Genomic DNA, 21,693 nt, shown 5'->3' on the forward strand with positions numbered 1-21,693 from the left:
GAAAGAGCTGCTGCCCTGGGATAGTGAGGAGCAACTGATTATATACTTTGCGGTTGGAGGCAGTAAAGATAAGGGAAGTTCCAAAAGGATTTTCCTATGTCAAAGAAGACTCACAGGACACGGAGGCCTTGCTTTCTTCGAGCTAAGGTTGTTTTTCCCTCTAGCAAGTCATTAACGTTAAGACAGTTGGGAGCTTCCTGGAGGAAGGTTATATTCCGCCTGTCTCAAGTACTTGTCAACGGGCTGCAGGTTATAAGGACATTTAATCTTATCTGCATTTCCTTCTGCCTTTGTTTCCCACATCAGACCCATCCGGAAACTTCATTCTCCCAAGCTCCAAGACCCCACCTGGCCCACTGACAGCCTCTGTGCATCCTTCAAGTATTCAGCCAGGCCTCTCTGTTCCTTTCTCATTAGCAAGAAACAATTACAATTATACCTTACACTCAGGCTTGTGCCACTTTCCTGGCATCAAAGTATATTTTCAATGCATTCAAATATTTAAGAAGCTGATTTCTCAGTCTCTCAAATTGATGTTCAATGGCAAATGACCCTAGCAAAAGGGAGTTTTGACTTTCCACCCACAAAATACGTGGTCGTGAGTGGGAGTAGAATGCCTCTCGTCTTCATCAGTGCAGGGCAAGCTAAGCCGGAGCAGCCGGATGTGCCTACATCAACTCAACAGAAGTGAACCGCTGTCGTACAGGGCGCAGAAGCACAAACTCTCAAATAGATTTTTGGGGGGTTCCCTTTCAAATAATTCCAGTGGAGAACCCCAGGGGGTGTGGGGGGCGTTTTGAGAAACTTGGGCTGGAGTCTGTGAACGTGCACAGGCAGGACCCGCGCCAGGTGCCCAGTGACCAGCCCCCCCCTTCCGGAGCTCAAGACTTGGGGGGCTCCGGCAAGAGCCGCGAAGGCTCCAGCCCGCCAGCCTGTCGCTGTCTCCATCTGCACTCTTCCTTCCCCAGGAAACAAATGGTGGATCAGACCTCCCAGGCTCTCGGCTTCCCCAGTGTTTGGCGGCGCGCCAGGGCACCGAGGCCCCTCCCCGCAGTACAGGGTGACAGACCCCACCCCACCCGAAGCTCCCGCCCCCCCCCCCCACCACATGCAGCCCGAGACAGCAAAGAGGCCCAGCCACCGTCACCAGGGATTTTCTTTTCTTTTTTTGCTGGTTGCAGGCTTTTTTCTGCCTGAGTGAAAATGAAACAGACACCCCCTCCGCCTCCCCGCCGGCAGACACACGCACCCGCACACACGCGCTCGCGCGGCCGGCCTCCCGGCCGCCTGTGTCCGGGGCGGGCCCGGCTCTGCGCACACAGCCGCGGGCGGCGCAGAGCGGGGAGCGCCGCCGCTGTCTAGCGCTCGCCCGCTCCCGCGCGCAGCTGCCCGCAGCCCGCCGCCCACCGCCCGGGAGCAGCGCCCCGCGGCCCGTCGGCCGGAGCGCAGGCTGCACACCCCGCCCCGGCACGCCCCGCGGGGCTCGGGCAGAGGCGGCGCGGCGACAAGTGCGGGCGGCCGAGGGCGCCGCCGGGCCGGGGACCGAGGCGCGGTCCAGTGCCCGGTGCGCCCGGACTCTGCGGATCAGGTGGGTCTCGCGGGGCGCCGCCCGAGCCCCCGGAGGCCGGAGCTGGGCCCGGCCCGGGGGGCTGCGGGCGTGGCGTGGGGGGCGGCGGGGATGAGGAGCGGGCTACTGCTCCGGCCCTGCCCTGTTTCTGCCCTGCCTGTGTCCTCGCTTTTGTTCTTGTCACTATCTCTCTGCCCCAGTCCCTGTCCCTATCCTGTCCCTGCCGCTGCCTCTGCCCAGCCTCCAGGCTCGCCGGAGGGGCTGCGGCGGGGTTCTCCCCACCAGGTCCGTGGGATGGGGGCGGGAGAGAAGAGGCCCGGGGGGCACGGGGTAGGACCCCCGTCCCCGAGGAATCTCGAAAGGAGTGAGGGGTCTGTCCCCTCCTGTGGGGCAGGACACAGGATGGCTCTCGCCCCGGACAGGACGGGAAGAGGATGCCCCTGGGAAGGGGGAGCCTGGGAAGGTAAAGAGAGGGGCGCATGAGCCCCTGAAAGCAGGAGCACAGAGGGGGAGTGGTCGGAGAGGGAGGACCGAGCCAAACACCAGGCGTGGGGAAAGTTTCAAACATTTGTAACTTTGGCAGCAAAGGGCCTGCTGCACTGGGCTGAAGGGAGGAGACAGGGTCCTTTCGACTTTACAAACCACCCCGTTCCTGCTCTAAAGGGACACCACCCCGCCTTTGAAAATGGCAGAAAAACAGCTAAACAGAATGATTGCACAAACTCTTGAAAGGCATCCAAAAAACAGTAAAGTGGAAAAAATTGTCAGCACTCGAGGAGAGAAATCAGGACGAATTGAGATTTCCCAATCTTCCCGCTGGCAGGCGGGAAGGAGTAGGAAGGCGAGGAGAGTGTCAACGCCCCCCCCCCCCCCTCCACCGCGCCGCCCAGGAAGGAACGGAGACCCGGGCGGCTGCTTTTGCGGCTTTGCTTGTCGTTTGCACGCCTTCTGCCTCCTGCACAAGCCTCGTTGTCTCCTCCATTTACCTGGAAATAGGTATGTCTCAGGAGGCAGCGGATGCCCTGGGGAGCCCAGGCCTCTCTGCTTCTTCGCTGGGAGACACTTGCCCAGGGGAAGCCTCAGTTTCTGCAACTATGAAATGGGGCGCTGCTCTAAGACAGTGCCAGTGTGGAGGGGCTAGCGCTTGGGGGGTGGGGACATGGTTATTCTGTTGCACTTCTGTGCTTCTTCGGCTACACGAAGCAAGTACTTTCTATCTTGTCCCAAGTTACTTCTGGGTTTACCGAACCTCGCCTACCATATGGGGGGGGAACATGCAGATCTCAGTTACTGTTACAAGTGGCAGATACTCAATGAAGAAAGCAGAGCTAGGGTTTACCTGGTCCATGAGATTTCAAACTGTGTGCCCAGCTGGGAGTCTTGGGATCCTGGCTGCGGAGCCACCATAGTGGGGGAGGAGAGCCTCCAGGGCAGGGCTCTGACCCCTCCCTTCCTTCTTTCAGACAGAACAAGTTCCCTTCTAGAACCCTTTATCTCTCCTATATTTTGGGAACCCCCAGGGGCTGTTTTTAATACCACATTCCTCAGATCCAGTCTGATTTGGTCATTTTCAGTGGAGAAACTGAGTCAAGAGGTATGCAAAGTGATTAGTCTAAGATCCTCTGGCTGCCAGACCTTGCCGGAAAACCTGTCTCCTCTGAGTCATGGGCCCGGAGCCCTTTGCCCTGGGCCTCGTGGCTCTGAGCGGCTGTTCCTCCAGCTGTTAGGCCCAGCTCACCTCGACCCTAACTCCAACGCCTCAGGTCCACCTTCTCCTTCCAGGGGAAGAAGCCAAAAATCACATTGTCCGAGATTTTTTTAGGACTTTTATGGGACCTTCACATGAGAGTTGGTTTCACAGGCTGAGATAAAAAAGAAAGAGGTTCAACAAGAGCTAGTCAGCCTGCCGCCCCCATCTTAGCTGGCGGGACAGAGTAGGGAGTTCAGAGAGGCCAAGCAGCTCACCCCCGGGGCACTCAGCTTTTAACTTGAGGCTGGGATTGGAATGCAGCTCTGACTCTAAGGCATGTGCTCTTTACATTACGTGATTTCTCATGATGGCTAAAAAATGGCTAATGGACAGATGTCATTACGATGGGAGCAAGGGTGAGGGGAGAATGGCTGAAAGGGGGGCAGCATTAAGTGGGAGACTGGGCATTCATGGGGGGGCATTCCTACTATAAATGTAATCGTGTTTGAACAGTGTGTTTTCTGCAATGTACTTTCTTTTTTAGTTTAGAGGTTTTTTTGTAGATACTTAAAAATATTTATTTTTCTAATTTTTAATTAAAGTGTAATCTACATACAATAGCATCCACAGATCTAAAGTGTTCAGTTCAAATGTGTCTCGACAGCTGTTTACAGCTGTGTAACTGCCACCCAAAACAAGATGTAAATATTTGCATCGTCCTAGAAAGTTCCCACGTCCAACCAATTTTCCTTCTGTCCTTGCAGGCAACCATTTTTCTGATTTTATTACAATTGATTAATTTTGCCTGCTCTTGGGCTTCACATAAAGGGACTCCTACCGTATATCTCAGGTTTATTTCACTTGACATAGTGGTTCGCAAGTTCACCTGTATCGCTGCATATATGGGTCCTTGTTCCTTTTTATTGCTGAGTCGTATTTGTTCCATTGGATGGATAGACCACGGTTTGCTTATTTATTCTCTTTTTGATGCACGTTTGGGGTTATTTCCAGTTCGAGCTCTTATTTCTTGAAGAATTCTTTTGTGGATGTTTGTTTTTAAGTGGGAATGAAACCACTGGGTCACGGGGTATATACCATTTTACCCTCCTACAGAAATGTAGGAAGCTTGTGATTACTCCCCACCCTTGACCATGTTTGGTGTCGTCATTTGTTTTGATTTTAGCTATTTTAGTGGCTGGGTGATGGTATCTCTACCTTCTATTTTTACAATGGAATTTTAAGGGTTGTTGGAGGAGATAGCATGAACAGGTGGCAGAATATGGAATAAGATGGTAGTTTGGAGGCCAGTAGTTGGAATTGTGACCTTGGGAGGAGGAATTTCTGGGCTCAGGTGAGCTCTCCGTGTATCACCTGAGATTTAAGACCTGGTACTTGTACTCTATAAACTAGGCAAGCTCGTCCATGCTTATGGCTTTAAATCCTGCCTCCCGGACAGTCATTTTTATCTCCAGTTCACATCTCTGTTTTGGGTCCCCGATTCACATGTTTAACTGCCCGTTGGGCATTTCGTCTTGGATGTCTCAATGACACTACAGACTTGACAAGACTGGAACACAACTCATAGTCTCATATGGGCTTTCTGTCATGGGTCACTGGATGAATGATGGCACCACTGAGAGAATACATGAAGAGGAACATTTGGGTCAAGGGCAGGGACAATGTATTTGGTTCCACGCTAAATGGTGTGGCGCAGTCTGGGAAGATAAGGACGGGAAAGTACACTGGGCGGTTAGGAGATGACTGAAATCTGCTGGGAGTAGCTTTGGCGGAATGGAGGGCAGGCAAGTTAGATTGCCGAGACATGAGAGAGAAAGAAGCAGAGGTGGTGAGTATGGGCAGCTCTTGCAAGAGATTTGTTTGAAAAGGCCAGAGGGAGATTGAGCTACAGCTGTACAAAGATAGGGTGAAGGAAAGGATTTTAGGAGAGAAAGGACAAGGGAGACGGAGGCTCAGGGGAAGGACTCAGTCCAGGAGAGGGAAGGATGGCCCATAGAGCAAGGTGCTAGAGGAGTGGGAGGGAACAGGAGAGGCTGGCTTTGAAAGAAGGATGGATGTCTCCACCCCTGAGACTGGATGTGAGTGAATGAAGGGGAGAAAGCTTATCAACTACAGAATTCTCTGTTGACCCTCCATGTGCACCACCTTCGTGACATGGAAGGTTCTTCACCACCTGCTCCCGTCTCGTCTCAAATAGGTAGTGTGTATCAGTTAGCTTCTGCTGCAGCTCTGCTGCATAACAAACAGCCCCCAGTCATAGCTTATGACCACAGAAGTTTATGGGTCGCCTTACATGCTGGCTGCAGAGCAGGTGGCTATATGGTCTTGCAGCTGAGCACCAGGTGCCAGCCAACCAGACCTGCTCCACGCATCTTCTCGCTGCAGGACGAAGGCTGAAAGAGCTGCCTCTATCTGGTAGGTGTTATTTTCATGGTTAGAGCTAGAGGAAGAAAGGAATGATGTGATGCCTCATAAAGCCTGAACACTGAACGGGCAACACTGTCCCTTCTATCCACATTCTGTTGGTCAAAGCCAGTGATGCCACCAGGCCCAAAGTCAGTAGGACAGATGGATGGATATACAGGCATGGGAAGGGGGAGGGGCAGTGGGACAAGCAAACTCCCCCCTGAGCACGGAACCCGACACACCGCTCCATTCCAGGACCCTGAGATCATGACCTGAGTTGAAGGTAGATACTTAACTGACCCTTTTTTTCCTTTAAGATTTATTTATTTGAGAGAGAGAGAGTGTGCGTGTGTGTAATGGGGGAGGGGCAGAGGGAGAGGGAAAGAGAGAATCCCAAACAGGCTTTACACCCAGCTTAGAGTGCAAGGCAGGGCTCGATCTCAGGACTCTGAGATCATGACCTGAGCCGATATCAAGAGTCAGATGCTTAACCAACCGAATTACCCAGGTGCCCCATCCGTACCATTTTTTGCAACAGCATTTGCTCAGTTTGTCTCTGTGGCACATTTTGGCAATTCTTGGAAAATCTTCATTATTTCAACAGACTCTTTCATGACTACTGGATTTGAATTGCTGCAATCTCACAATAGAACTTTAGTGGACGAGGGGCGCCTGGGTGGCTCAGTCGTTAAGCGTCTGCCTTCGGCTCAGGGCGTGATCCTAGGGTCCTGGGATCGAGCCCCACATCGGGCTCCTCCGCTGGGAGCCTGCTTCTTCCTCTCCCACTCCCCCTGCTTGTGTTCCCTCTCTCACTGGCTGTCTCTCTGTCACATAAATAAATAAAATCTTAAAAAAAAAAAAAGAACTTTAGTGCACAAGGAGGTACTTACGGATCTGCAAAGAAAGTGGTTTCTTGAGATGGAATCTACTCCTGGTGGAGATGCTGTGCAGACAGCTGAAATGACAACAAAGGATTTAGAATTACATCAACGGAGCTGATAAAGCAGTGGCAGAATCTAAGAGGCCTGACTCCAATTTTAAAAGAAGTTCTAATGTGGTAAAATGCTATCAAACAGCATTTCGTGACATAGAGAAATCATTCATGAAAGGAAGAGTCAGCAGCAAACTTCACTGTGGTCTTGTTTTAAGAAATTGCTAGAGCCACCTGACCTGCACCAACCAGTTACCCTGATCAGTAGCCGTCAACATCAAGGCAAGACCCTCCACCAGCAAAAAAAATTCCAACTTGCTAAAAGCTCAGATACTGGCTAGCATTTTTTTTATTTTAGCAACAAAGAATTTTTTAATTAAGACATGTACACCGTATTTTTAGACGTAATGCACTTAATAGACTACAGTGTGGCATAAACATAACTTTTATAGGCACGAAAAAGCCAAAAAATTCATTCCATTTGCTTGGTTGCTGTATTTGCTTTATTGCGTAGTTGGGAATTGAACCCGCGGTATCTTGAGGGTATGTCTGTAACTCTGCTTTTTGGCAGGGAATGATGCTTGGGAACAGGAATCCAGTTGGCCACGTGTATTTGTTAATAACTCCCTGATACAAGTCTCCATTGATTTGTTTATCTCTCTGAACGAATCCCCATCACACAGTCTACTCTTTGGTACAGTTGCCCTGTCCTCAGGCAGGGCAGTGAGCTTTCAAGTCACTGTAGCTTTGCAACACACGGTCCCTCTGTCTGGGAGTCTCGCCCGGAACTAAGTGTATGACCCGTGCAGGCAGGCAGTCCCGCCTTTGTCGTCCTGTCCTTCCGTGGAGCTCTCTCCCGCCCAGACCCCTGCCATGCAGGCTCCCTGTTCTCTGGCCCAAGCTCATGTCCTCTAGTACATCTTGTCACTGCAGCCCATGCCTTGCCAGACACTACACCGACTGGGGTTTTGATCTTTCCCAGGCTCCACTCTGCCCTCAGGGTAAGGCCCGTGTTCTTTACGGGACCTCCAAGGTCCTGCATGAGCTGCCCTCTGAGCCACTCTTTATTCTCATCAACCCACCCCCAGAATTTCTGCTCCAGCCTCAAAACTACTGCAATTCCTGAAACCCTCTCCTGGTTTGATAGCTCTGGGCTTTCTCCCATGCTGTCCCCTCTGCTTGGAACGCCCAAATCCACCTGCAGACTCCCCACTCATGCTTCATGACCCAGCTTCAGCATCATCCTCTCTGTGAAGTCAGTTTCTTCGTCCTGCCTTCCAGCCACCCCGGGCATCCTGCAGTTACGTTCTGGCACCTGTCGTCATTTCTGTCTTCCTGGACTCTGAGCTGTAGGAGCCAGAGGATAACTGCACTCGCCCAGAGCACACTTTACTGACCCACGCCGGTGGTGCTGTGGGGTCCCTGGAGGCCCGCTGCCTGAGTTTGCGTCCTTACTGGCTGTCAGGCCTGGAGCAAAGCACCTCACTTCTCGGCCGGGGCTGAAGGGTCTGCTCCCAGGAGCTTTATCTTGGCTCCTGGGAGAGGGAGGCCAGCTGGGTCGGTTGGGGAAGCCAGAGTGATGTAGATGGGGTCCGTGTACTGAAGGCAAAGGGGGCGTCATTTTATATATTTAACCAAGAATTCTAAAAGGCCTTTCTGTTCGAAAAAGAGGAAGTAAAAATATGTCATTTCAGTCTCCAGCCAGAGAGCTGTTCTGCTCAGCTCAGCTTGTCCAAACCCAGCACGGAGGCCACAGACCTCGGCCGCAGGCCGTCAGAGCCGGCTGGGGGAGTTGCCAGGACACGCGCTCCGGCGGCCACTCTGCTGATTTCTGTTGCCAAGTAGAGTTTCATAAGGGAGAGGTGGTGATGGCTGGTGGAAGGTGGAGCTGTGTGCTCACGTTTTTTTGTGCGCCGGGGAAAGCCTGCTCCAACGTTCACAAGGGAGCTGGGTGGTGGTGCTTCCTGTGGCTTCTCTCTTAAGCCACGTGGGCTTGGCAGATGTGACTGGCAGGAGAGGGCGTGGTGCCGCCACCTGGGCCAGGTCCCAGCTCAGAGAGTGAGTGATCTGAGCGGGTGGGAGAGAGCCCAGGGAGAGTACGGTTTGCCAAGTCGGGGGCAGAGCAAGGTTCCGGGAGGATGTTGTCAGGAGGGTTGAATGGTGCCGAGAGGTTGGGTGGAATGAACCTGGAAGAGATCAGCTGGCTATGGGTTGACAGCAAAACCCCGGGGAAAACAGAAAAACAATTATAGAATTATTATTATTATTATTAGAGTTCTCTACTCTAGTTGACAGTTCAAAGAGTGAGATCATATTTCCACCTGGCTTGAGCATCACAAAAGCCCTGTGAGGGCAGCAAATTAGGAATTAGGCCCCCATTTTATAGGGGGGGGGACTAAGGGAATGGAGTTTTAAAGTTTTGGCCAAAGCCTCTCAAGAACTAACTGCAGAGGGGAGGCATGAAAGCCCAGTCCCGACTCCAAACATAGCGTGGCTTGGAGACCCTGGTGGGGTACAGGCAGGGGGAGCGAAGATGGTTCTGATGGGTCAGGGGTGCTGGGCACAGATCCATGTCCAGCGCAGGACACGGCTGCTACGTGGTCCTGCTCAGACAGAAACCAACCCGAGAGAGCGAAAGGCAGCCTCTGGAAGAGGCTGGGAGAGAGAGAGGCCAGGTCTTGTGGTGAGTTCTCGGTGAAAGCTTTTAATTCCATCCCAGGATGGGTGCTCTTGTCTTCAGAAGCACTTGGGGCCAGGACAGTGAAAAGAGTCTGGGCTGAAAGTGAGCTGATCTGGCCACACCTGTACCAGCGGGAGGAGCCGTTGGGGCCTCAGTTTCCCTGTCAGCAAAATGGCCCGAGGCTGTGATCTAGCAAACTTCTCTCTGAGCAACTCCTGCTGTTAAACAGCAAGTCCCCCCTGGACAATGAACATTCAGACTAAAAGCCAAAAGGGAGAAGCAGCTCTTGTGCCCAGAGGGAGTTCAGGTTTGTGGCCCCTACTTGCCAGTTTGGACACCAGGGACTGTGGTTCTAGGAAATGCACCTGTTCCAGAAACTCGTGCTTTGAAATTAGCTATTCGTTCAACAGCCGCTGAGCCACCATATATTCATTCACTTGGCCCACATGGAGGTTGGGATTTGGCTTGGGAGACAGTCGTTAAAAAACCGACTGCACAGTGAGAGCCATGAAGGAGAAGAACAGGGTGGGTGTCACAGGGGAACCTGTCAGGGGAGGTGGTCAGGGAGGGCTTCCTTGAGGAAGTGATCTGTAAACTGAGCCGCGCAGGAATTAGAGGGTGAAGAGGGAGTTGTTTAGGCAGAGGGAAGAGGCTGTAAGAACCAATCATCCTGATATCCCGCTGGCTGTTCCAGAACTCAGCCTTGGTGGCCAGAGGAGCACGGAGAGGGAGGCAGGCCTGGGACAGCGGGCCAGCTGCCCAGAGGGATGACGTTGGGCAGCTTCAGCATGCAGAACAGCAGCTGCCCTCCTGTCTCCTCCCTCAGGGAACCACGAGTCCTCAAGTGGCCCTCCAGCTGTCCCCGAGAGGAACTTGCCCAGCTTCTGGGTGGAAGGCAAAAACACTTCTCAAAATCAGGGGCAGGGTCTTGGTGTGCTCAGTTGACTAAATCTGTGGTTGTCTATACAGTGGTATTTTGTATAGAAAATTCTGTTTTCATATGTTAGCCAGAGCTGTGCAGAGGAAGGGCAAATTAATATTCTTTTTTTTTTAAGATTTTATTTATTTATTTGACAGAGGAAAAACAGCCAGCGAGAGAGGGAACCCAAGCAGGGGGAGCAAGAGAGGAAGAAGCAGACTCCCAGCAGAGTAGGGAGCCCGATGCGGAGCTCGATCCCAGGACCCTGGGATCATGACCTGAGCTGAAGGCAGATGCTTAACGACTGAGCCACCCAGGTGCCCCGAAAATTAATATTCCTATGTGCGAATTTAATTGAGTGCTTAGGAATTCATTCGTGGGCGTGCAAGTGCTCAGTAAATGTTTAGGGTTAATATACTGACTAGGACCTGAGAACGTGTAGCGGTTAGAGATCATGGTTGTAAGCAACTGATGGACATTCTAGCTCACAGAGCAGAAAAGGCATGCATTGGAAGGATTTCTTTTACTGCTCACAGTATCCCTGAGGAGGCTGGAAAACCAAGCAGACCAGACGCAGTAGAGGTCGGGCCATGGACAACACAGTCCGGGTCTTGCCCAGGAGCTCATTCTAGCTCTTGCTGCCCCTGGGGCTGCTGTAACATTTCATGGGCATCCGAACCTTCGCGCTCTTGCTCAGGATGTAAAACTGCTAACGGGCCAGGCCTAGGTGACGCTCCTGCATTCCAGGGGTACACAGGCGGACAGGAGAGTGTCTGGCCCCTTCTGCTCTGGTGGCTGGAGGGGATTCCTGACACGAGGCTGAGAAGCCACAAAGCCCACCAAAGCGACCAGAGTTCCTGCAGGTCTAAAGAGAGTCACGGGGCTGTGGCTGCAGGAGGGAGAAGGCTTCTGGGGGGACTCTCAGAAGGGCAGCCTGGCCTTGGTCACCTTTTTGAACCCCTGGGCCTCAACATTCTCAGGTGGACAGTGGACTGGGGCGGAGTGTAGAGATAAGCGTGCCCAGTGGCGTGGTGCTGTGAGCTGGAAAACTCCCCTTGTCATTACTGTCAGTAGAAGTAACAGTAACTCCACTCAGCTGTTACCAGAACAGTTGTGTCCTCAAAGGAAGGAAACCCAACATATGAAAAGCTAGAATTCAGAAGCAGACCACACAGGTTTCTACAAACAGATTCTCTGCAGGGGTTCCTTTAAATTTGTGCCTCCTCAGGATACTTACCTTAGGACTTAACTGACCAACACTAAATAAACAAACTAATGAATGAATCACCATCTGACAGACCCTTGATAAGTACCGTGGAAGAGACCAGTTGTTGTGCGGGAACAGACAGATCCGTTTAGAGATCCTAGTCCGGCTTCCTCACTGGGGAAGCTTTAAAAAAGGAAGAGAAAGTTCAGGGCACGTGACCGGAGGCGCTGCCCCGACCCCACTCCCGAGAGAGTCGGGGCTGCATCACCACACCCTCTGGCAGGAAGAGCACAGGCTCCCACAGACACAGAGTGCCCGGGTTAGATCTAGACACCCAGGCATGCTGCTAAATGTTTTATGACTAGCTCCTCCAGAATTGAAAAAGCTCTGATACGTGGTGTTTGCCAATTTCCACAGTATAAATATTTCCACCATGACCAGTTTCAAGGCACCAGTTGAGGAATTGGGAGCATACTGTTAGTTAGCACTTGCCTCTGGATACAGTTGGTTCAAAATAACCTCAAGGGTGTATCATGTAATAAAACAATTAGGAAATGATGAGTTTTGATGATTACCTTTGTTCTTAATACAATTCATTTAATTGTAAGGTTATACAATGTAACTTTTAATGATGGCTGTGTTTAACAACTCACTTGCCAAATTCCTGAAAATTTAACAGTTGGCCGTTACAAGCCAATGGGAGCCAACTTTAGCTTGCTCTTGGCTCGGGAGGTCCCTGGAGACCCCAGAGAAAGGCCAGTGTAAACAGGATCCCCAAACAGACCTCTCTGCCCCCACCATCAGTTTCAAACATGTTTTAACGTCTTTTTTTTCCCCTAAAGATTTATTTATTTGAAAGAGAGAGAGACAGACTGAGAGAGCATGAGCTGGGGTGGGGGGAGGAGCAGAGGGAGAAGGAGAGAGAGAGAATCTCAAGCAGACTCCATGCTGAACACGATCCCCACTCAGGGGATCAGTCCCACAACCCCGAGATCAGGACTTGAGCAGAAATCAAGAGTCAGATGCTTACCCGTCTGAGCCACCCAGGAGCCCCATGTTCACATCTTTTATTTGCTTTATGACCCTTTCTGCCACCCGAACTTATGTCCTTAATTATTTGTTAATTATAATTATTGTTTTGATTTGCTTACCAACGGGAATGTGAGCTCTGTGAGAACAGAGTACTTGACTGGTTCACTGTCACGTCCCCAGTGCTTAGAAGAGCGCATCTGTGTCGTAGGCCCTCAGTAACCGAGGATCCACCGAATGAATGCAAGTAAGTCAAGGAGCCTTCGAGGGTTCGAATCCTGCCTCTGCTATAAAGAGCATCTTTCCTTGAGCCTCTTCCTTCATCTGCAAAAGAAAAAGATTTGAGCAGAAGCGCCTAAGATTCCCTGCAGCTATTAAAAAGTCTCTGTCCCTGAGAAAGACACCCCTTCCACACAGTGCAGCCAGAGATTGTCCAGTGAGCATCGTCAAGGGTAGGAGCTCGTGCATGGGTTTTGAGGATGGTCGGCTTTATTCTTTTCCCCTGCAGACAGCTTTTTAAACCCTGAGTGCCAATGACTTTCCTTGAGCAGCCATGACCAGTTCCTTCTCAGCCATGCTGAGAGAGCCAGGCCCTGCCTGTTCAGTGGCAGCCGAGACTTCAAGGCCCATGGCATTTGCCACTGGGTGAAATGCTCTTGGCTCCGGAGGGCGGGTCTGCCTGGGGGAGTCATTCCAGCAAGATAGGAGCCCAAACTCTGCCTCGAACACAGAGCCCACTGGAACCAAATGGGGGCGGCTGCAGGAGGCAGGACATGACCCATGTCTCTTGTACCAGCTTTAGGGCTTAGGACAGTGCGGAAGCACAGTCAGTCCTTCTTTGTTCCTCTTTGTAATCCTTCTTGGATGCTATTTTGTTAAAATACAGTAAAATGAATATACTCCCAATTTCTCAGCCTCCTTCTGCGGGAGAAAACAGCAGCCTGCCGCAGGCCACGCTCTGAGAGCCGCTGCCCTGGGGGCCATCAGCCAAGGCTCCCTTCCCTCCCACAGCAGCCGGCAGAAGCAGGTGTTTGAATATCCTGGCTGTGCCGGTGAGGAAACTGAGGCCGGGCCCGGTTCCAGACCGTCCCTGTGAGGAGCCGAGGGAGGCCGCGCTGCTGCCCCCACCTCCCTGTCCCTGGGGGTGAGAGACCAGCACTTCTGTCAGAGAGAGTCCCCTGTTCTCTGCTCCTCGGGGGCTGTGTGACTGAGTCCAGCCTCCTCTCTACGTGTGATTCAGGACAGAGACAGGAACAGAGCTAACCCCACACCTGGCATCTTTGGCTGCTTCTCATCCATCTTCTTCCCAAACAGTCGTCCTCGCCAGGGCAAGCCGAGGGGGGCCAGGGACCCTCCCCCCGCTGCTGAAGCTGGGTGTGCCCGCAGGCCTTCTCTGGGGCGGCGGCCGGGCCCCTGAATCCGTCTGCTTTGGGGAAGCGTCCTAGGATTTTCTGCTGCTTGCCCTACAGTTCTCTTTTCCTGCTGTGCATGGCTGCACCTGAAATTCGGATTCACTTTCTCTGAGGGACGGGGCTGGACGTGGCTGGCAGGGCCAGTAGGGCTGTCTGGGCAAGGTGAGAAGGGGAAGCGATCCAGAAACCAGAGTGATAACAAAACAGCTCATGCTCACTGGGCATTTTCTCACTTCGGATGCTGCCGTGGACCTCTGCAGGAGCCCTGGGTTTTCATCAGCCAGAAACCCCAGTTTTGCAAATGAGGAAACTGAGGCACAGAAAGATTAAAACATTTCCCGGAGCCACATGGTAAAGGAGAGATTTGGGGACTCAGACACGGGCGAGGAGACGGCGCCCTTCATCACGGCACCGCACGGCCTTCTGGAATCGAACACAGTGAGCAGGGAGACAGCACAGCCCCAAATCCAGTCCTCTCACTCAACAGATGGGGAAACGCAGGCCCAGAGAGGGGTGGGGGCTTCCCTGAGGTCACGTGGGGTGTGGGCCAGAGCCCAGGGGCCCTAGCCCTCCACCTTCTGCTCTGTCCTGGGATTCAGTCAGGCATCAGAAGAACGAACGGTCACGGGAACATCCCTTAGACCGTTGATCTGCTCATTCTGGGCTCTGCAGCCCCTGCGAATGCACCAGGGTGGGGGTGGCGGGGGAGGCCCAGTCGGACACCAACAGTGTCCTCCGCGCACACTGTTGAAGAAAGGTCTTGGGCATGGAGTCTTGGCTTTAATAGAAAGTTCAGAAACTCGTCGTTTCCCCATTAGTCCCGCCATGCTTGAGAGCAACAAGCCGGATGTCCCATTTCCTGTGTGTGTATGCCTGGTCGGAGGTATAGCTTCCGGGGAAAGGCAGGGGAGGAGGGAGCCTTCTTACCGGAATTACCATTGTTGACGGTGGGAAAAGCCCAGAAGGTTGTACCCGAATGCTTCGTTCTGGAGATAGGGAAACTGAGGCCCAAGAACGTAAGAACCTGTTCTCCGAACTTGTCCAGTGCGCCGGACTCACGACGGTTGTTGGGTTGGTTGGTTGGTTGGTTGGTTGGTTGAAGGGATAAAATCACAGAATGTGTGAGCTGGCAGAAATCTAATACGTGCCCTGTCCACCTCCCCTAGTTGTGTAGATGAGAACCTGAGGACAGTGTGGTGGTGGGTGGGGGGGGAGGGTACTTTCTGAAGATCAGAGCCCTGAGAAGAACTCGTTTTTCGAATCAACGTACAACAAAAACCACTGAATGTCACCTCTCTGCCAGCTGATTGAAGATGAGTCTTCCATCTCGTGGCGAGGCGTGTATGCCTATGTGTCCAAATATAGTGGTCAGTGTCCCAAAGGAGACAATAGGGTGCTACAAGGGACATTAAGACTATAACGGGGAGACTTCCCTTGGGGAATAACATTTTCATCGAAGCCTAAAGGAAAGGGGGGGTGCATGGGTGTGAGGGGGCAGGGAAAGGTGCCCCAGACAGAGAGAAGAGCATGTACAAAGGTCTTGAGGCAGGAAGTGCCTTATTTTACAGATGAGGACGCCAGAGACCAGAGATTGGCAAGTTACCTAATTTAGGGCCTCAAAGAATCTTCCTGTCCCCTCCCTGCCTTTTCTTGAAAACTTTTTTTTAAAGAAAGAGGCAAGAGGTAAACAACTAACTGAACAAAGGAGTTAGTGGCAGAGCTGGAATTATCAGGAACCCCCACCCCCACGCCTTCATGCCAAAGGAGTTTTAGAAAACCCTATATCTGGTTATTCCCTAACTGTGTGACCTTGAATAAGATAGATAGCCTCTTGGAGCCTCTGTTTCTTCATCTATGAAATGGAGCCCACCTTCCGGCTCTGAGGATTTCATATGGACTCCTATGAAAGAGCTTTTTGCTGGCCAGTGTAGGACCTCAGAGCTGGGAGTCATGGGGCTGCTGGGCTCCCCTCCCCTGCCTTTTAGGGCCACCTCTGAACCCTGGGTCTGAAGGATCCTGTCTTCACCCCACTGCTGTACCGTAATCCTGAAACCCACCACTCAGCATTAACTGCCTTTGGTACCACTACGCTCCAATCCACCACCAAGACACACATGAATCTTGAACGGTGAACTTTAAGATACAAAGGAAGAAGCTTGTGAGCACCTGCTACGCGCCCAACATCTCAGGGACACTTTACACTTTACGTTTAGCCCCCCCAACAGCCCTGCAAGGTGGGGCCTTTCTTCCCCTTGGTTGGTAAGGACACTGCCTGAGGTCACATGGCCAGTGAGGAGCCGCTGTGGGTCACCCTGGCCTCCTCATCCTATGCACATGGCCTAGGAGCCAGGAAAGGTGGCACAGTTGGCTTAGGATAGAGGGCACCCTGGCAGGTAGACACACCAGCTGCCCTCGCAACCAATATCCTTTAAATATTTGGTCAACCATTATTTGGAGTGGGGGGTGTTAGAGGAAATGGATTTGCAGGGAACACAAATGGCAGGACTCTTCTGGATTTGTAGTTCTTTCTGCCCAAGAACGTTTTCCAGAAGAAGCAGAAGGGATAGAAATTCACCAGTAAAGTCACTTTCCCGACTGCTGCGTTAATGTCCTGAAGGGGCTGTCCTCCACTTTTCTGTAACATTCTTTCCCTCTTCCGTTTGCATTCGAGCTTTCCCAAGCCAGACAGCTTCTTGGGAAGCTCATTAGGGGATTATATTCTGGTTCTGTTTTCATTTGGATTTATTTAAATACAGGTGAGAACAACTAGTCTTAAAAGGGGGAAGCACTCCGCCTGTCGTTTAGTTTGACTGAGTGGCTTGCTGTATACTTGAGTTGGCATTCTTGAACTTGGTTCCTTTTATTAATTAAGTACATAAAGTATTGCTTCCATTCACATAAAAGGCAATGATGCATTTTTGGAAAGTGTCAGAGAACCACCAGATTTATTTAATTAAATAGCTTTTTGTCCAGTTTTGAAAGTAATTTGTTCTCATTGTAGAACATCTGCAAATGCGGAGACGTGGAAAGAATAAAGTGATGGCTCTCCCACACTCTCATCACACGATTCACCGTCATTACCATGTGAATCTAGTTCTGGCCGGTATCTTTTTTTTTTTTTTAATCTTGGTGAAATATACATAATGTAAAATTTACCATCATAACACTTTTTGGGTGAACCATTCAGTAGCATTAAATCCATTTACATCATTGTGCAACCATCACTACCGTCCATCTCTAGAACATTTCCATCCTCCCAAATGGAAACTCTACTCGTTAAGCAATAACTACCCACTCCCTCCGCGCCCCAGCCCCAGCAACCACCACTCTACATTCTGTCTCCATAATTCGACTACTCTAGGCACCTCATCTGAGTAGCATCATCCAGTATTTGTCCTTTGGCATCTGGCTTATCTCGAGGGGCATAATGTTTTCAAGGTTTATCCCTGTTGAAGCAGACGTCACAACCTCCTTCCTTTTCAAGGCTGAATAATATTCCATTGTATGTCTATACCACACTCTGCCAGTCCATCCATTCATTAATGGACATCTGAGCTGTTTCTACCTTTCTGGCTCTTGTGAATAATGCTGCTGAGACATTGGTGCACAAATTCCTCTTCAAGGGGTGCCTGGGTGGCTCAGTCTGTTAAGCATCTGCCTTCGGCTCAGTTAATGATCAGAGCCCTGGGATCGAGCCCCATGTCTGCTCCCTGCTCAGGGGGGCTCTGCTTCTCTTCCCTCCGGTCCTCCCCCAGCTTGGGCTTACTCTTTCAAATAAATAAATAAAATCTTTAAAAGTAAATAAATAAAAAACAAAACAAACCAAAACAAACCCAAATACCTCTTCAAGTCCCTGTTTACAATTATTTTTGGTACATACCCAGAAGTAGGATTGCTGGATCATAGAATTCGATGTTTAATTCTTTGACGACCTGCCATACTTGTCTGGTAATTTTGATATATTTGATCCAGAGTTGAGATTGTAGTCTATGTGCAATTTGGTATCTGGCTTTCTCATTTAATTTCCAATCTTATTAACTGTTCTTCAAAAACAATGTTTTTTTTTTAAAGGTCATGTAATATTCCTTTGCATTGCTATCCACACGCTTCCCCCTCCACTCAACTGATTTCTGCTCTGCAGCAAACGATTTTAAATTACAGTGGTAAAATGAATAACGCTGGTAAGCAGCCCCGTGCGGTGTCCATACTTGTTTGAGGAATACTCCACAAAAGTAGGCTGCTGCCTTTAAGGAATTTAAAGATTTCTCCTTGGGGATTCGTGGATGATCATCCAATTCAGTGGTTTTAAAAGTTCTTTGTAGCCAAGGAAACTTTACTACAAACAAAATAGCACACAGAAGCACAGCATAGGATAGCAGACGGGTAAAGGGGAGACGATCTAAGGAAGCAGGGATGGGGGCTGAGGGTCCTGCTCTCTCGGCCTCCCCATCTTCCCTCTGTGGTTCCTGAGGGGCTTCGGGAGATTCTGGGGTTCTCTAGAACACTGTTTGAAAACCACCAGGGTGACCCAGTGCCTTTATTTTAAAGAAGAGAAGACATCTTGAGCGAGGAAAGGACTTTCTGAGGTCAAGTTCATTTTTGTACCCATCCATTTTTTTTTCTCAACACATAGCACTTAATCCCTGCATGTTGGAATCACTTAGGGAGCTTGTTAAAAATACAGTTTCCAGGGACTCTTCTGGATTCCAAGGCAGGAGATGTGGGGAGAGACAGCACTGGACCCCTTGCTCCATAGCTCACACTGGGCTCGGTGGGGTGCTCCCATTCTAGCCCCCTGCATTTGCACATGCTTGTCCTTCAACCCATGGATGGTCTTCCCCATGCACCAAAGCCCAGTTCAAATGGAGCCCCTTCCTCTGTGAAGTCTGGCGCACAACCCTGTGCAGGAAGCCTTCCTCCTTCCTCCTTCCTCTATAGCCCCAGAATAGAACATCTCCACTTGCACTGCCTTCTTTCCACTGTAGGTAATAGTTCATTGCTTCCAGGCCTGCCTCCCCCACTAGAATGTAAGCTCCCTAGGGGGCCTGTATAATTTCTGCATTCCTTGAAGCTCCAAGCACACACTGGGTGCTTCGTGATTCTTGATTGACTGGCATCGAATCTGGTACACACCCCATATCTGGAAGATAAAAAAAAATCAGATAGCCAGCAAATTATGGAAGGTCATATAGCCCATCGGAGCAGTGCCAGGACTGGCACTGGGTGTCCTGAGGCTCGGCCCGCAGCACTGGCCACCTGCCAAGGAGGACAGCTGTCTGGTCTGGACAGGGAGCACTGGCCCCAGCTGCCTTATCCCCGAGTCCAATAATAGCCCAGGTTTTCTGAAATCTAGAGAGCTCTGCCTGGTTGGTGACTCAGCATACAGGTTTGGATGCCTGAAATTTCCTTTATAAAACTTCAACCTATAGAGGATGGGATATCATGTTAGTGCTATTAAGACTGAGCCAGGGCACAGATGCTAAGAAAGCAAGTCTAGTGGGGGATGGCCAGCTAGTCTACCCTCAAGGATGCAGAGCTGGGGTTGGGGTCAGCCAGCATTATATCCAGAGGCAGCTGCCACAAACCCTCCTGGCATTCCAATTTGTGGTCCACAACTGATGCTTTCCTAATGAGCACACTGGACACTAAATTTTTTTTTTAATTGGGGAAACAAGTGACTTATTTTTTATGAGAAATTGTTATACATGGGGTCATACTGTTGAAATCAAAGTATTTATGATACTTGTGTATTTATGATGTTCAGATGGGCTAAAGTAGCTATGAACCACTCCCCACCCTTGCACAAAGATGGTATAGGGTCCCTTACTCTGCTTACCCTGTACCAGCCAGAACCTCTGGGTCCTGCCTCTGGAATCCAGGCATCTGCCTCCACTATGGACTCCTTTGGAATCTGGGGAAGCCCATAGACCCCTTCTGAGAATGTCTTAAAATCTAAAAAAAAAAAAAAAAAAAATGAGATTATGGAGGAAAGGATTCAAGCTGAACTATAGTTATTAAAATATTAATACCAGGGGTTGAATTTTAGCTCAGCCAAACTGAGAGGCTTCTGCATCTGCAAAATGGGGTGATTCCAACACCTGATTCACAGAGTTGAGTGAGAACTGAATAATGAGTGTAAAGTCCTTAGAACACAGCCTGGCATGTCGTGTGTTCAATAAAGAGTAGCATTTGCTACTGCTGCTACTACTACTATTAGTTATTATATAATGTACTTATTCCCGCTCTTCAGGAGCTCATGATCTGGACTAGGAGACTATGTACATGTGAAATAGTAATTAAAAGGAGAAGTTAAGTGCAGAAGAAAAGCGTGATAAAGAGCCAAGGGGAGCTCCAAGGGAGGGACATGGCTTCTGGCTGAAAGAGTACCACCAGGTAGTGGCTGAGCTTTTGGGCCGGCCAGGCTCGGATAGTTCTGGCTCTGACCCTTAGCTGTCGGAGCTGGGCAAGCGGTATCATCTCTCTGGGCCTCAATATCCTTCACTCTAAAGTCAGGTATGCTGTGCAGGATGCTGTGAGCTCCGCCTCCTCGCTGCCTGTGATGATTGGTGAGTGGGACCATGTGGCCGGCTCAGTTCCAACCCCAGGAGGCTCCCAGTGCTGCTTGGCACCCTGTGTCCCTATCCCTGGTCAGTGTCTCCCCCCCTCCCCAGTGTCCCTGGCATCTGCTGCTAACCTGGGGGGCTCTCAGGCTGCCCTCTCACTTGCTCTTATCAAGCGAGCTTGCTGCTTCATAGGAAAGGGCGTCTGTAGACAACAGCCCACTCAGCTTCCTTGTCATTGCTTTCAAATGTAGGTGAATGTTCAGCTGTCTTTGGGACTTGAGAAAATTTCTCCAGGACTAATTAGAGAAACCTTCTTGCCTCCGTCTTATTCGCGTGCGTTCATTCAGGGCTCTTAGTGATAAGGAGGGTGAGGTTTTGACAGGGAAGAGGGTAGACTACTACCTCGAGAATCTCCCACTCTGTGTGAGATGGGCAGCCTATCCATCAGGATGGAGTAGGTTATACTGCGTGCAGCAAGAAGCAGCCCCTCGAGGCTAGGGACCGAACCCATGAAGGTTTATTTCCTTCTCTAGTTCATGTAGGCATCCTGGGCCAGTTGGGGGCTGTGTCCCTCACTCAAGGAAGCAGGCTGCTGGAATGCCTTCTTGAACGTACTCCATGGCACAGAGAAAAGAGAGCCCCTAGGCGGTCTTGTCCTGGCAGTTGAAGAGCCTACTTTTATCATCTTGGTCAAACTAGTCACTAGTTCCCAGCCACAAGGGGACCAAGAATTGAAATCCTACGTGAAGGTGGAGAGCTGGAAATATTTGGTGGAACAGCATTAGTGAGATCTCAGTGGGCTATTCCCCTCTGTGCCTGGGTCGTGCAGACAGACAGAACAGCCTATGGACTTTCCACTAGGAAACCACACCGAGCAAAACCCCAAAGCCACCTCTCAGCCCCCGCACGAAGCAGAAGCACAGAGAGGCACACACAGCTGCTGGCATCTCTGGGGGGAACAAAAGCAGAAGCTCAGTGACGAACGGAGCCGTGAGGAGGGTGGGCGATACCTTCTCAGAGCTCAAGGCCCTCAGCTCATGACCAAGGCCAAGGCAACGGGGTTAAATTGTGGTTTTCATGCCACATTCTTCATAACAGATCCATGTGATGTGGCCTCCGTGGAGCACGTGTGGAGGTGTTTTCGCTCCATCTGAGCTGTTTTATGTTTCTGCTTGAGTGAGGATGTTTTTTTTCTGAATTGGAGGCCTCCCTTAGCTTCAGCCCATCTGTGCTCACCTTTTCCCAGTGACATTTCTGGGCCCACGTCAGGA

The 21,693-nt window shown here is 50.8% G+C and overlaps 1 protein-coding gene and 1 long non-coding RNA gene across 10 annotated transcripts in view; one reads left to right on the top strand and one right to left on the bottom strand.

The window, feature by feature from the left end:
* The first annotated feature begins 1,449 nt into the window (after positions 1-1,449).
* The window catches only part of GGTA1 (glycoprotein alpha-galactosyltransferase 1 (inactive)), a 55,626-nt gene continuing 35,382 nt past the window's right edge, over positions 1,450-21,693 (top strand). Inside the window, exon 1 of the mRNA XM_045791034.2 lies at positions 1,450-1,588. The gene's annotated coding sequence lies outside the window, so the exon portion shown is untranslated. The remainder of the gene's footprint in view (positions 1,589-21,693) is intronic.
* LOC123788012 (uncharacterized) overlaps positions 2,429-21,693 on the bottom strand; it is a 134,407-nt gene continuing 115,142 nt past the window's right edge. For 4 of the 9 annotated variants that reach the window (XR_015727323.1, XR_015727326.1, XR_015727325.1 and 1 more), the window contains 5 exons: positions 19,696-19,811; positions 14,787-18,999; positions 12,570-12,771; positions 6,572-6,636; positions 2,546-5,715 (listed from right to left, as the gene is read on the bottom strand). This is a non-coding gene — a long non-coding RNA (uncharacterized LOC123788012). The other 5 variants (XR_015727322.1, XR_015727324.1, XR_015727321.1 and 2 more) reach the window with 5 other exon arrangements.

The sequence above is a fragment of the Ursus americanus genome, chromosome 18, assembly GCF_024610735.1.
Source record: "Ursus americanus isolate L20-20 chromosome 18, mUrsAme1.1.p, whole genome shotgun sequence".
NCBI classification, from domain to species: domain Eukaryota; kingdom Metazoa; phylum Chordata; class Mammalia; order Carnivora; family Ursidae; genus Ursus; species Ursus americanus.